The sequence below is a fragment of the Callorhinus ursinus genome, unplaced genomic scaffold, assembly GCF_003265705.2.
Source record: "Callorhinus ursinus isolate GAN/ISIS: 27379988/994484 unplaced genomic scaffold, GSC_fseal_2.0 scaffold2, whole genome shotgun sequence".
NCBI classification, from domain to species: Eukaryota; Metazoa; Chordata; class Mammalia; order Carnivora; family Otariidae; genus Callorhinus; species Callorhinus ursinus.
In genome coordinates this window covers 93,554,136-93,568,723 of record NW_027397064.1, presented here as the reverse complement: position 1 = coordinate 93,568,723, position 14,588 = coordinate 93,554,136, and the positions used below count along the sequence as shown (strand labels likewise).

Below are 14,588 nucleotides of genomic sequence, written 5' to 3'. Positions count from 1 at the left end.
AAGAAAGAAAAAGAAAGAAAGAAAGAAAGAAAGAAAGAAAGAAAGAAAGAAAGAAAGAAAGAAGAAAGAAAGAAAGAAAGAAAAAGAAAGAAAGAAAGAAAGAAAGAAAGAAAGAAAGAAAGAAAGAAAGAAAGAAGAAAGAAAGAAAGAAAGAAAAAGAAAGAAAGAAAGAAAGAAAGAAAGAAAGAAAGAAAGAAAGAAAGAAAGAAAGAAAGAAAGAAAGAAAGAAAACCTGTGTATTTGTGTTTAGAGCAGAGAAATATTGCAGAGACCAATCATTAAGGAAGATATAAGGAAGAAGAAAGAAATTCGACCCTTTGAAAAATTTTTTCTGAGTATTGCGATGAGACCACCAAAATCTGACTTTTCATTCACTCATTCATTCACACAACCACACATCTATCCATCCATCTACTCAATAAACATTGACTGCATGCCAACTATGTCCAGGTACTATCATAGACATTAAAATGTGATCATATGCAAAAGTCATACTAAGTCTCTGTGCTCACAGAGCTTAAATTCTATTGCGGGAGACCGTCCAAAACACATAAATTCATAACCTGCATTCGTGTAGTCATTAACAGTGGTATAAATGTTCAACAAGCATTGGTGAGGGATCACTTGATTTGTAGCTTTTGCCATAGTGTAAATATTCCCACCTGGGACAATCTCAAACTACCGGTGCGATGTCACAATCAATGTGACGATGTGATGTGTACAGTCAGGACTATAGAGCAGCAGGATAAGCCCCCTCCAACTCACTCCTGGACATGATATAAAGAAACAAATCATGTTAAGTAGCCAGATATTAGAGGGAAGGGTGGATTTTTTAGGCAGGGGGTTGGAATCATTCTTGAGCTAATGACATTTGAACAGTGACCTAAATGAAGAGGAAAGAAGCCATGAAGTCACGAAGTAAAGAATTGGGGGAGTGGGGCAGAAACAGTAAGCACAAAGGCCCTGAGGCAGGAAATATATCTCATATGCCTGAGGAACAGAAAGGCCACTGTGTGAGGACCAGCAGGCAGGGGCTAGATCATCGATGGCTTTGTTGGCACTGGGAGGAATGTGAACTCTTTATGCAAGAGTTGGGATTCAATGAAGAGTTCTGAGCAGGCAGTGATGTGATCTGATCTACCTTCTTAAAGAATCAGTCTGGCTGCTGGGGAAAGAATAGGAAAGAGTGCACTGCAGTAAATGTGCCCCCTGCAAAGGTGAAAACATGATGACCACAGAGGAGGGTATCTGGGTAAGAATTAAAGGGCTCAGAGTGCAGTGGTAGAGGTAGATGTTGGAAGAAACGCTCAGGTTTGGAATATAACTGATAGGTAAATCTGCCGGAAGTCACTTATGGCTTGGATAAGAGAGGAAGTGATTAAGTCAAAGACGACCTGAAGAATTTCCGAAACTTAGCTACTATGTGAATAACAGGCTTAGCTACCATGTGGGGCCATTAGCTGAAATGAAGAAAACCGAGACAAGAGCAGGGGTAGAGGGAAAATCACAAGTTTAGTTTGGGGCATTTTAGGTGAGAGTTATTGACATCCGAGTGGAGACATCAAGTAGGCAGCAGGATATACAAAAGTCAGGGGACAGGTCAGGAAGGGAGATACAGATTTGGAGGTCACCTGCTATAGATGATCTTAGTGACTGTGCCACTGAGGCATCGTTTGAGAGCCACTCGCTTAGAATGACAGGGACTTGGGCATTAAGGAGGCCCTGGGGAGGAGGCAACCTGTTACAGGGAGATGTGTGAAGCATAGACCAAAAATCTCTCCCCTGTTAAAGCAATTCATGTTCCTGAAGCTACAGTTATTAAGGAATAATCCATTTACAGACTGACCCTGTTAAAATCCATATTAATACTTATTAATAAGCCAAAAGAGATTTCTTACTTATCAAGTAGAGAACTGGGTGTTTTGATGTTCAGAAGATGGAGCACCAGTTCTCAACTCTGGCTACCCATCATACTCACCACGGAGCTTTGAAAAATATGAACACCTGGGTCCCACCCCAAGTGATACTAATTCAATTGTGGCATGGGGGTAGGTGGTATGGCTTTATTTTTAAAGGAGTTAAATTGGACAAGGGATAGGAAAGGCAGTGATAGAACCAAAGAACTGAAGTCCTCCACAAAGTTGGGGATGCTTTTCAAAGTCATCTGGGAGGACAAAAGGGTGAGATGGGATGATCACACTGTGACTTTGAAGGTGGTTGGGATGTGGCATGGGAGTTGGGATGAAGTAGACCAAAAAGATCACTGGGGATAAAGGAAGTGAAGTAACTGAAGGCAGGAAGGGTGTTGGAAAAATCCTTGGGAAGTTGGTGTGAGGCTTCACTTTTTTAGGTTCTACATATAAGTGGAATCATGCAATGTTTTCCTGTGTCTTGTTTTTTGTTTGTTTGTTTTGTTGTTTTGTTTTTAAAGAGAAGGACAGAGAGAGGTGAGTGGCAAAGGGAGATGGAGAGAGAGAATCTTAAACAGGCTTGACGCCCAGCGCAGAGCCAGACATAGGGCTTGATCGCACAACCCTGAGATCATGACCGGAGCCAAAATCAAGAGTCAGACGCTGAACTGACCAAGCCCTTGTGTCTGGCTTATTTTACTTAGCATTATATCTTCCAGTCCATCCATGCTGTTCCAAATGGCAAGATTTCCTTGAAATTTGTTGGGAAGGTAGATCTCTAGTGTACATACACACAGACACACACATAATTTGTATTTGCCAATTATGCCTCAATAAAGCTGAAAGAAATCCATTCCAAGTTTCAAACAAGAGCCTTCTAGGCTATAACTATTGGATAAGCAGGGGTCCATTCTTACATAAAGTTTTATTTGGAGAATACTGTTTAGAAATCATCCCAATATCTAAATCCCCATCCATTTATTTTATTAATCTACCTAGTGTGACAAAACACAAAATCTGCATTTCCTGGTTTGGGACGGGAGTAGTTCTTGGAAACTTTGAAGAACAATGTTACCGCCATACTGCGCCAATATCAATCAGTTCCCCACATTCCCAAATGCCCAGCACTACCACGAGGACAATGCATATGCTGTATGCAATTTGTATTCTCTTGATCATGAGAAATACAGGCCCAGAGATTGCTAAACGCAAAGACACTTCTTCCTCTTCCTGACGCCTGCCACCTTCATACTGTAAAAAAACAACGCAGACAACAATCTCCTGATGATGGTTAATGAATGAAGTTCAATATCTGGCAAAGGTGATTCATGTTATCAAGACTGTAACCTCCTGCCCAGCTGGAAAGGACTGAGGAGAAATAGAAGACACGTAACAAAGAAGAGCTAAAGTTTAGAAAATCACCAAAAATGTGTAAGCAAATAAAAAATAAGTAAATACCAAAATATTTCTTGTTAGATGTTTTTCAGGACTGGTGGCTTTCTCCTATTCTGAGTAGTATGCTCTTCCCCAAATAACTCTCAAGCACATTATTTTTTCAAAAGCAGTTTGAGCACATTTCCTTCTCTACCTCTCTCTCATTCCTTAGTCTAAAAATTTCCTATCAACTCTTTCCTTTCCCCTGCTTCCTCTCTATCCACAAAAAAGGGAAAGGGTATCTTTTAATTACTTGTATGTGGTAAATTCAAACCCTGTTATCACCGTTCTGTGGCTTTGGTTTGAGGAGATGTTTGCTTCCCTAGTTTGTTGTTTCCCTAGAAATAAGTGAAGAGATCATAGTGTGATGAATGAATTTGCTTTTCCTGGCAGTATTTTGACTGCCCTTGGAAGACCGAGAGGGAAATCGTTGTTAGAAGGGCAGCCCGGGGGTGCCTGGGTGGCTCAGTTAGTTAAGCGGCTGCCTTCAGCTCAGGTCATGATCCTGGAGTCCCAGGATCAAGTCCCGCATCAGGCTCCTTGTTCAGGGGTAGTCTGCTTCTCCCTCCCCCTGCTTGTGCTCTCTCATTCTTTCTCTCCCTCCCTCTCTCTCTCTCTCAAATAATCTTTAAAAAAAAAAAAAAAAGAGGGAAGAAGAATAAGAACAGCCCCAATGCCCCCTGCCTGCTCTTCTTCAGGTATTTCTCCTGGTAGAAATCTCAGTGACCATAGAGAGATGAGAAGTTCACAGAGTAACCTGCTGTCTGCATTTTAAGTATCTCTTGAATCAGTTCACTTCTTTCCAGTGCCATCATCCTATTTTGCCCTCAACTCTTGCATGGTCTACAGAACTAGCCTCCCCTCTGAATTCTGTGTTTCCATCTGGCCTACCTCTTATCTTCTCAGCAACCAGAGTAAGCCTAAATTTGTTTTACATTTTGAAATAAATTAAAACTCACAAGAAGTGCAAAATTAGAACAGAGAGTTCCTTGCACCCTTCATTTAGCTTTCACAATGATAACTTTTTATGTAACCATATACACAACATCCAGAAAATAGATGTTGGTCAGTACTGTTCACTAAATTCGGGGTGATCCTTTAAAAATGCAAACCTGATTGTGCCAACTCTCCCCTCTTTGCCAAATCTATTATTGGCTTCCCATCAACTCTTAGAATAAGGACTAAAATTCTTAAACTGGCCCATAAGCAGTAGGATTATCATTCCAGGTTGGTCAGAACAGACCCGGTTCACACATGTAGTGCCAACAAACTATCCCATTTAGCATTTTAGTGCACTCAAAAGTATGGCAGTTTGGATGATAAATTATGTCGTCAAGCCACTCAGAGTTCTGTGTCTGATTGGCCTGTGGAGACCTCCAGCTTTTGTTTTGTGCCCCCCCCTTTCTGGCTCCTGAGCCCCTGTGACACAGACCTTCTTGAAGTTCCTAGGATAAGATGCAGGATGTGCAATGTTTCTTCCTGCCACAGGGCCTTTGCACCTGTTCTCTCTGTCTGAAACACTTTCCCTCCCCATCCCCATTTGCCTGGATAGCTCCTACTTGTATCAGCTCAGCTAAATCATCATTCCATCCCCAGACTAGGTCACATTTTTTATTAAATGCCCTCACCATGCCCTGGACCTTTCCTTTGAACTGTTTGTCACAGTCATAATTTTATATCTGTTTTTACAGATATAAAAGCTGTAAGAAGGCAGGGGGCATATTTGCACAATATGTATCCCCAGGACCAGCAGGAGCTTGCTGTATGGGAGATGATTACTTTGTAGCTGAGGACTGAATGAATAAAAGCTGAATTCACGGCTTCATGGGCAACAGAAACAAAGTGGTTAATAGCTTCAGGAAAAAGCAAAAACAAAAATCTCTTGCATCACCTTTGTAGGTTGCTGCCCGTGTGGCTCATTTAGTCATTTAAAAAACCCAACTTTGGAATGAGACAGACCCAAGTTTAAAACTTGGTGTTCATAAGCTGAGGAACTTTATGCAAGCAATTTACCTTCTTTGAGCCTTAATTTTTTTTCATCTGTAAATAGCGGTAGTAGTTATAATGACACAAAAGTCATCTACTCTATAATGACAAGTGTAATTATTATAATAATGTGACAATTATATAATTATAACAGTCATTAAGTATATAGCAATTATTATTATAATATATATAATAGTCATCACACTTTTGTGAAGGTTGAATGAAAAAATGTACAGTGCTTAAGAGTCGGACATTATTAAGTGAATGTGAACCTATTATAAAGTTGTTTTAAGGATATCATCCCCCCTACCCCCTGTGTCTAAGATGATTTCCTTGTTTCATAGAAGAAGTGCAGAGGGGACTTAGTGCTCCTCACCTGGAGCTGCCTCCCCATCACCTGCTCCCCTTTGGTCTCCTCCCCTTCAGACATGCAAGGCTATCCTTGGCTTTCCAACTCTGGGGCCAAACCTGGCATCTTCTTTGACTCTTCCCTTCTCTCCACCACACACCAAATCCATGAAGAACGCTGGTCACTTCCTCTTTGAAATACAGGCAGACCTCTGCCTCCCCCTCCCCTTTTTGCTTCCCCCCCCCCCCCCACCATCCCCATCTACCTGGATGACTGCATCAGCCTCCAAACAGGTCTCCCTGCCTCTGCCCTTGCCCTGCAGAACAGCCAGAGTGACACCATCAAAATGCAAGTCACATCAGCTCATTCTCTTGCTCAAACCCTTCAAGGCTTCCTGGGACCCCATGGAATAAAGTGGAGTAAAGTATGACATGCTTCGTGAAGCCTCTGTCTTCTCTTGCATTCCCTCTTTCAGATCTTTTCTCAAAGGAGAGTCTTCCCCAAACACCTTACTTAAAGTCACAAGCTCAACACTCTATCTGCTCCCTGCTTTTATTTCCTCAGAGAGCCCATCATTTTCTATACTTTTTGCTTATTTGTTTTCTTTATGATCTGTCTTCCCCGCGAGGATGGCAAGTCCATGATGGCAGGGAGTTTTGTCTGCTCTGTCCCTGCCTTCTCCCTAGCATCTAACACTGGGCCTGACCTGTATTAGGTGCTCAGTGAATACATCTTGAATGAATACATGGGCGAGCCAATGAATGAATGAGGCACCACTGCTCCCAAGAGCTGTCCCAGACCCAGTATGGCATAAATTACGAGGAACAGACTAAAACACCAAACCTGTGTCAAGAGTGTGTTGGGCAGGGGTCTAGGAAGAGGAGGAAGGTGAGGGCACACCTAAGCGCGTGCTGATGGCTGGCGCAAGGGCAGTAGCTCTTGTCCCAGCCTTCGCAGGGACGCTGCTGATAGCTTGGTAGTGGCAGGGCCTGCCTCACCACGTTGGGGCAGCTGAGTGGCTGAGCATAGAATGATGAGACTGGCTGCTCTCTACCCACACAAGGGGAAGAAAGTGTTCACATTCAGACCGTGATCTGATCTGGTGGGCCCATCAGTGATTTACGTGGATTGCCCCAACTCAGGAAGATGTCTGACATGGAAGACTCCGGTCAGAAATCCCACAGGCTTGGGGGCCCAAATGAGGCCATTTTTATACTAGCCAAATTAATTTCCCTTTGTCAATACATATGGGATTTCCAGAAGAACATAGGCTGAGAAACGGTCTCCATATCCATTGTCCAGATGTTGGCAAAATAGAAGCCAAAAAAAGAAATATTTAATATTTAAAGTCTTGTGACTCCGCAGCTTTTGGCCAAGCAAACAAGCTTGTCTTGTTGGAAGCTCAAGACTGAGCCAAGGTTCCGGGTGGACTTCGAAGGCAGTTCTTCACAAACTCAAGGGAACCGAATTTTGATATGACAAATATCCAAGAGCTGCGGTACTGAGACCTTGTAAAATCAGCCTACAAATACGAAGCGCGACTTAGGCACTCCAGTCAAATACGAAGCGCGACTTAGGCACTCCAGTCAACAAATTCAGTATGAGGCAGTTGCAGAAGGAACAAACTGGAATATTGCCTAATATCCTAAGGGAGGAGACATTCCCACAGTCTTTAAGGCTGGGAGGCAACTTACAGACACTCTAGTCCAGGTATCCCACATCAATCCCTGGACTTGTGAACACAGTCGCTCTGACAGTTGGCCAGACATGGTAATATCCAGGCATTTGCTCTGACTGTTCTCACATCTCACTGACTTCTCAATTCTTCCTCATGCTCAGTATGTAACACTTAATCTCAGGCTCCTTCATTACCCGTTCCGACTCCCTTCCCCACCCAAGCACTGGGGCCCCCTGGATGTCATCATTACACATCAGGTTGGGGTAAGGAACAAACTCTCCAGCAGTTCTGGCCTAGGGAATTCTCAGCAGTTGGTCTGATGCATCAACTAATAGACAAGAAAGTTCTATGGAAGATAACTGAATCGTCACCTGGCTTTATTAATGCTAAAAGCAATGTGACGGTGCAAGCCTGCTGATTCCTAACAGGATACCTCTACCAACATTAGAAGGGCAGACAAATCAGTTAGCTTCTAGTTTTTTAGTTTGTGTGCAGGACTATATATATAACTTTTAAAATATTGAGACATTATAGCTATCCAGGCGACACATCCTAAAAGCTTAGAAAACAATGCTTGGTCTAAAGAGCACCAATGAATGCAAGGCATACAATCAGACATCCTGAAGAGGCCACTTTTAATGACCAGAAGTATTAACTACATATATTCTACCTAGCTTCTATAATAATGTCATTATCTGAGATGAAGAATAAAATAATTTTGGGTGGTTAACATGGTATACAATAAAATATTTGCAGTTCTTAATATTTGTACTTAAAATAATTGCTTGAGGTCGTCACACAGAATCAAAATTGAACATTTAATAGCTCATTGACCTTTATGTGTATCACTCCTAAAACTGTGGATAAGTGAAAACAGATATTTTATTCAAATGAAATCATAATATTTTTGTAGCTTAAATTTTTTCTTGAGCTCACTTGGTAAGAGTGTGGTACTTTACAAGAGTCATTATGAAGCTATCTTAACTGTAGTCATTGCCCTAAAGAAAATGTTTATGGCCTGATGGGATAATTATATTCTCCTATTAAATATCACTCCTCCAGGGCTAGTTATTGTTGAGTACAAATATGCCACTTTATATGCAAATAAAATGTATGGAGATGTGAATAAAAAGTTCTGCATCTATCTACTCACAAATCATCTTATGATTCATATTAACAGATAGAACTTCTCAAGATGGGAGATGCTAATATCACATACAAGAAGCAATTCTTTCCTTGAATTTTTGCTTTCAAGATGTTTAGATACAGCTGGAAATATTTGCTTTTCTCACAGAGATAGCAGATTGGGGTTTGCATTCTGAGTTGTATTTTGAGTCAAAAGATTTTACCGTCCTGTGATTACTTATTACCAAAACTTGTTTTTTTTTTTTCTTCTGACCTTGACTTCTCTTCAATCCATTTCTTACAACACCCACACACCTGAAAACAAATCAGGACACCTTGGAGTCCAGAGTTTCCAAGGTTTCTTAAATCCAACCCAGCAAAGCAGAGAATTTCCACAAACATTGCAGAGAGTATATTCATTTCGTGGCCACATACTTGCATTTTCTCTTTAAAAAAGATCTATATTCTTTGAATTCGATCTTTGAGCAAAATACCATGGTAAAAGCCACAAGTCTGTTTTTCACATTTGAAGGAGCAATGTTTTTGTATCTCAGATCCCATCTCGGACGGGTACATTATATTTTTATTAGCCACCTCTCATGGTGCTAGATTTTTTTTTAAGATTTTTTTATTTAAGATTTTATTTATTTTTTTTTTAAGATTTTATTTTATTTTTTTTTTAAGATTTTATTTATTTAATTGACAGAGAGAGGGAGAGAGAGCACAAGCAGGGGGAGCAGCAGGGAGAGGGAGAAGCAGATTCCCTGCTGAGCGGGGAGCCTGATGTAGGACTCGGTCCAGGACCCAGCGATCAAGACCTGAGCTGAAGGCAGATGCTTAACTGACTGAGCCACTAAGGCGCCCCAGGGACCAACTATTTTAAAAAACTGGATGATGCGGTATTCTATCCCTATGTGTGCAGAGTTAACAATATAAGGTAAATACTGACTACATAAGGAAGGAACAAAGTATTTCATCACCATTTTTACCGCTTTCCCTGCAGCTCTGCTGTCCTTGCCTGGAGCTGTCAAAGGAATATGGGAAAGCCAGGTGGCATGAATGCGAAGACAGAGCTCTGATTTTCTGGCCAATGCACTGAACTCCCAATGTCAAAGGATCATATAGCTGATGGGGAACTAAAGGAAAGGATGCAGGTGAGGACATCGCAGGGCCGTATCACCAGATCAAGACATTATTGCACATTTGGGAATTTAATTACTTCTGTTGAAATTTGGAGAAAGCCCTTTTTCCCACAAACTAGAAAGTCATTCATCCAGGAGTCAAAGCTCAATATTTATACTTCTCGAGAATTATCTAAAATTTTATGACTGAAGTTAGAATCTATTATACTTTTTTAGTTAGGGCTTAGGGATAACAGGAGATAGCATAAAGTTAGTATTTGCATTAAATTGAAAGAGGTGGGGAGAGCTTTATGCTATTTTCTAGGGAGTCCGGAAATCTATGTTCCTTGTTAACATTTCTTCTCACTCTATTCAAGGACAACTGGTGGGCAGCTGGGAAATGCCAAGGAACTGAGAGTCTTGATCAATCTGAAAAGCAAGACCCACATAAATGGTATTATGGGACATATTTGCTAGATTGAAATTTCTGTAAGGGCAAGGTTCCTGTCTGCTTTGCCCGTGACTGCTTTATTCTTGCTCAGAACAGTTCCTGTCACCTAGTAAGCCCTCAGAAATGTTTGACAGAGTGCTCACTTCAGCAGCACATACACTAAAATTAGAATGATGCAGAGAAGATTCACGTGGCCCCTGCATTCGGATAACACATAAATTCGTGAAGCATTCCATATTTAAAAAAATGTTCGACAGAGAGATGAAAAAAGCTGAGTACATGCTTTTCCACCCCTGGATATTGTACTATGTCTTGTCTATTCTTCCAAAACTATAGTCACCCAACACTTAATTCCTAATAGTTGGGCCATATTCACACATACACACACACTGAAAATACATTTTTCTTATAGCCTTTAAAATGAAAGAAACTCTTAAGTGTCCATAATCACTTAGATATTCTGCTTCAAAGCAGAGAAATGGACTAAATCTATTCTAAAAATGAAAATAGTTTTTATAATACAATATTAAACCACTTACTAACATTTTAATGTTAACAGGACATAGCTAAAGTCACCTTCAAAATAATGAGTTTAAGTAAAGATCTTCATAGTTAGAGAGGGCATAAATGGGCCCTCAGCTTGTCCTTGCTCCCTGATATTTGAGACAAAGTGGTTCAATCACTGGAAAAGTCTGTGCTTTGAAAATGACCTCTTGATCCATCTTCTTAATTTTAGTCTTGCCCCCCCGCTTCATTCCACTCTCCAGAAAGGAGTTGGGCATCTGTCTAAAATGCAAATTGGGTCCTGTCACTAGCTTGCTCAAAACACATCAGTACTTCAAGAGTTCCTATCTTTTTAAGACACTGTACTTAGTCATTTGCATGTCATAAAAGCCCTGACTTGAATAGTATCCCTCCTCCAGGTCCAAGCCCACTTCCCTCCACCCTGGCCTTAAGCTCCAATAACACCAAAGTGGTAGTTGTTACCTCACTGGACACACTGCATTAGTTCACACCTCTGGACTTTTGCTCATACCATTTCCGTGGTGTGGCATGCTGTCCTTTCCTTTCTCGACCTTGGTGACACTTTTTCCCTTTAAGCTGCATCAGGTCTCCTCTAAAGGATTCTTGGTTACAAGCCTTCGGTTATAGTCCAATATAAGCCTGAGCATATCTCAGTATCTGTTCCGTTACATTGAAATTAACTAACCACGTGTCTGTTTCTGGCTCTACATTCTCAGGATTCCCATTACACAAACTATGCCAAAGTTATCTTTTGGCTTCTAGCAGCCCCTATGAAGTCAGAGTCAGTGACATTAGTATGTACCACACCAAACTGAGGATGTAACACCCTCTTGCTCTTCCCCATCAACACTGCCTAATCTTTCAATGTTCTGTTGTGGCCTGGGAGTTTCCAGAAATTATCATAATATCATAATTCCATAAATTACCTCTTTTCTTATATAAATTGATTAATTAGGCTACTAATATATTTCACATAAGGCAGCGACGTTTTATGAATGGATGTTAACAAAAGCTGTATCACTGACACTGAACAATTAGTAGATAACGCTATATTGAGGACTCAGGTGGGAAATATACCCAAGCATGAGTAAACTATGTGTGTTAACACTTGCAAAAAATCATTATTTAGATTGCAAGGAATGTTTGCATTAAAGCATCTCAGTTATGTTTTGTAGTAACTAAACGATATTATTTGCATATCTGGAGGGCTTCTACAGCTTTTTTAAAAATTTAAGACCTCGGGGCACCTGGGTGGCTCAGTCATTAAGCGTCTGCCTTCAGCTTAGGTCATGATCCCAGGGTCCGGGGATCGAGCCCCGCAGCAGACTCCCTGCTTGGCAGGGAGCCTGCGTGTCCTTCTCCAGCTCCCCCTGCTTGTGTTCCCTCTCTTGCTGTCTCTCTCTGTCAAATAAATAAATAAAATCTTAAGATAAATAAGTAAATAAATAAAATTTAAGAGCTCAAGCAAGTTTTATAAATTCAAAAAATAATTATAAAATCACCTATGTCAATTTCTATGTCAATCTAGTATGCCAACATACTGCCTAGAAAGATTTTCTTACAGTGGTGATAAACCCAGAGAAAACTATGATAGAAATGCTAACATTCCTTTAACAATGGTGGTTCTAGCTGGGACCTCCTATTATCAATAAATATTGTGACCCCCAGTCTCCAATTTCCAGACAATGCAGTGACTGAATCAGTATTCTCCAAAGCACAGAGCAGGCAATCTTTTTTGTCTTTTGTGCATTTTTCACATCTTAAAACTGCCCCCTTCAATCTTCCCCTGTGCCATCTACCCACACATCCATGTCACTGTGTATCACTAGTCTTTGCAAGTTCTTCTGAGTGTAGTTTTGTTACTATGCTGAAATCTTATGCATAATTATTTGAAGTTGCTATGGAGATTTTGTGTGATTTGTCATGAAGAAAATCTATTGTGTTTGAGGTAATTCTCCACACTAATGACTCAGGTATCCATCTCCCTCCCTTATTTTCTCTGGGATTATAACCAACTGTATATATTTGAATATCTATAAGCAAAAGTCATTTTACAAATAACACAACCAGAAAAGTTATTGAATTCACTAAGATGAAGCACTTTAGTACAGCTGAGCCAATTTCTCATGATTTAGGAAAAACTTCCATTACAGTACTTTTTTGAATACCAGCTAGATTCCTGCCTGCCTCCTTTAGGAAGAGATCCTGCAGAAGTTCTTTTACAGTTACATCTCTTAGAATTCTATCATTAATTATATATATGTATTTTGGCTCTATCGTCACTTAGAAAATATAATTTTGTTTTATTGTTTTAAAAGATTTTATTTGAGAGAGTGCATGCGTGCACGTGACAGAGAGAGAGAGCATGAGCAGGGGGACGGGGAGAGGGAGAGGGAGAATCAGGCTCCTCACTGAGCAGGGAGCCCAGCTCAGGGCTCGATCCCAGGACCCTGGGATCATGACCTGAGCGGAAGGCAGACGCTTAACCGACTGAACCACCCAGGTGCCCAGAAAATGTAATCTTAGAGCACGTATTAAATTGTTTGTGCAAAGGACAAATATAGCACCCTTATTAAAAATCATTTATTTCTTATATGGTTGAAGACATTTTCGAGGTGGGAGCCAATGGTGAAACTAATTATTTGACATTAATCAAAGGGCAATTCAGACTAATGGCTGGGATCTGAACAGCATAGAGCAAATTTCACACCACCCACAAAGGTCATGATTTTATCTTTCTTGCCTGACCTCCCCACCACCAGCCCTAGACAGAAGAAGTCCTAAAATATCATATCAATTATCATTAGACAACTCGCATAAATCTCTCTTCTGGCCTCTCAATTGGCAAAGCTGATTTCAGGATCAGGATCTTTGGAGATATCTTTGACATTCTTAAGTCAGCTATAGGTGGAAGAGAATTTTGATGAATCCAGCAGTTTGCCATCAGGAGAGTAGCATCCAGAGGATAAATACGAAAATCAGAGAAGTCAATTTTCAAATCAAAGGCAGACTAATTATAGAAACAATTCCTAGGCAACACTTTGTCTGAAAACATAACCAATTACTAATTTCCCAAACAACCAGTTCTGGAAAGGATGTGTGATCTTCACTCAGGATAATTTGACACCACGGGTACCCAGACAGAAACCCAGGTAGGAGCAGAGATGACAAAGAGACGAGAGGGACAGTGAACAGCTGGAGGGACTGAGTGAGATGCTCTGGGACAGGTTAGATCAGAGCCAATGCTTATGTGGTCATTTTAAAGGTAGCATTGATATTATTTTGTATAAACCAGGGCTGGTGAGTAACCTGTAAACAACTGAGGCAAAGAGGAGAAAGTACAGAAAAGAATGAGAGGAAGGTAGAGGAAAGGATAGCCATCACAAGGGCCACCTGGGGGGCTCAGCCGGTTACGCGCCTGACCATTGATTTAGGCTCACGTCATGGTCTCAGGGTCTTGAGCTCAAGCCCCGTGTCCAGCTCCACACTCAGCGGGGAGTCTGCTTGAGATTCTCTCTCTCTTTCTGCCCCTCCACCCCCATGTCTCTCTCTCAAATAAATAAATAAATCTTAAAAAAAAAATCACAAAACTGCCTACTCTCAGGCTGTGAAAAAGGAAGAGTAAAAAGGAAACCACGTAAGCAGCGTGGCAGAGAGGAAGTCTGCATGTCAGGGCTCCTGTAGGAATTTAGGTGCCCTGATAAACGACTCCAGATCAGTCAAGCACCAGCTGAGTCTGGACTGCAAGGGGCTCCTTTCATTGCCCTGATGGTAATACAATGAGTCAAGTACCTTCTGCCTAGAGTCTGAGGGTTGTCCATGAGGGATATTCCAGTCAGTGTCCTTAAAGTGACAGGTGACAGACCGTGGGAGACTGTTCTCTGTGCCCCAATTGATTAGAAGGGAGAAGTGTTTCCAGAAACAGGAGAAGATCGTTCATGGAGGAAAACAGGAGATAGCTTTTGTTAAGAATGTGAACAGAAAATAAAACCAATCTCAAAAGGCTGCT

The 14,588-nt window shown here is 41.0% G+C and overlaps 1 protein-coding gene and 1 non-coding gene across 5 annotated transcripts in view; one reads left to right on the top strand and one right to left on the bottom strand.

The window, feature by feature from the left end:
* NCKAP5 (NCK associated protein 5) overlaps positions 1-14,588 on the bottom strand; it is a 965,493-nt gene that overhangs the window by 659,968 nt on the left and 290,937 nt on the right. The window lies entirely within an intron of this gene.
* Positions 10,190-10,296, top strand: LOC112813247 (U6 spliceosomal RNA). Its single transcript, XR_003205487.1, has one exon. It is a non-coding gene; the product is annotated as a U6 spliceosomal RNA (small nuclear RNA).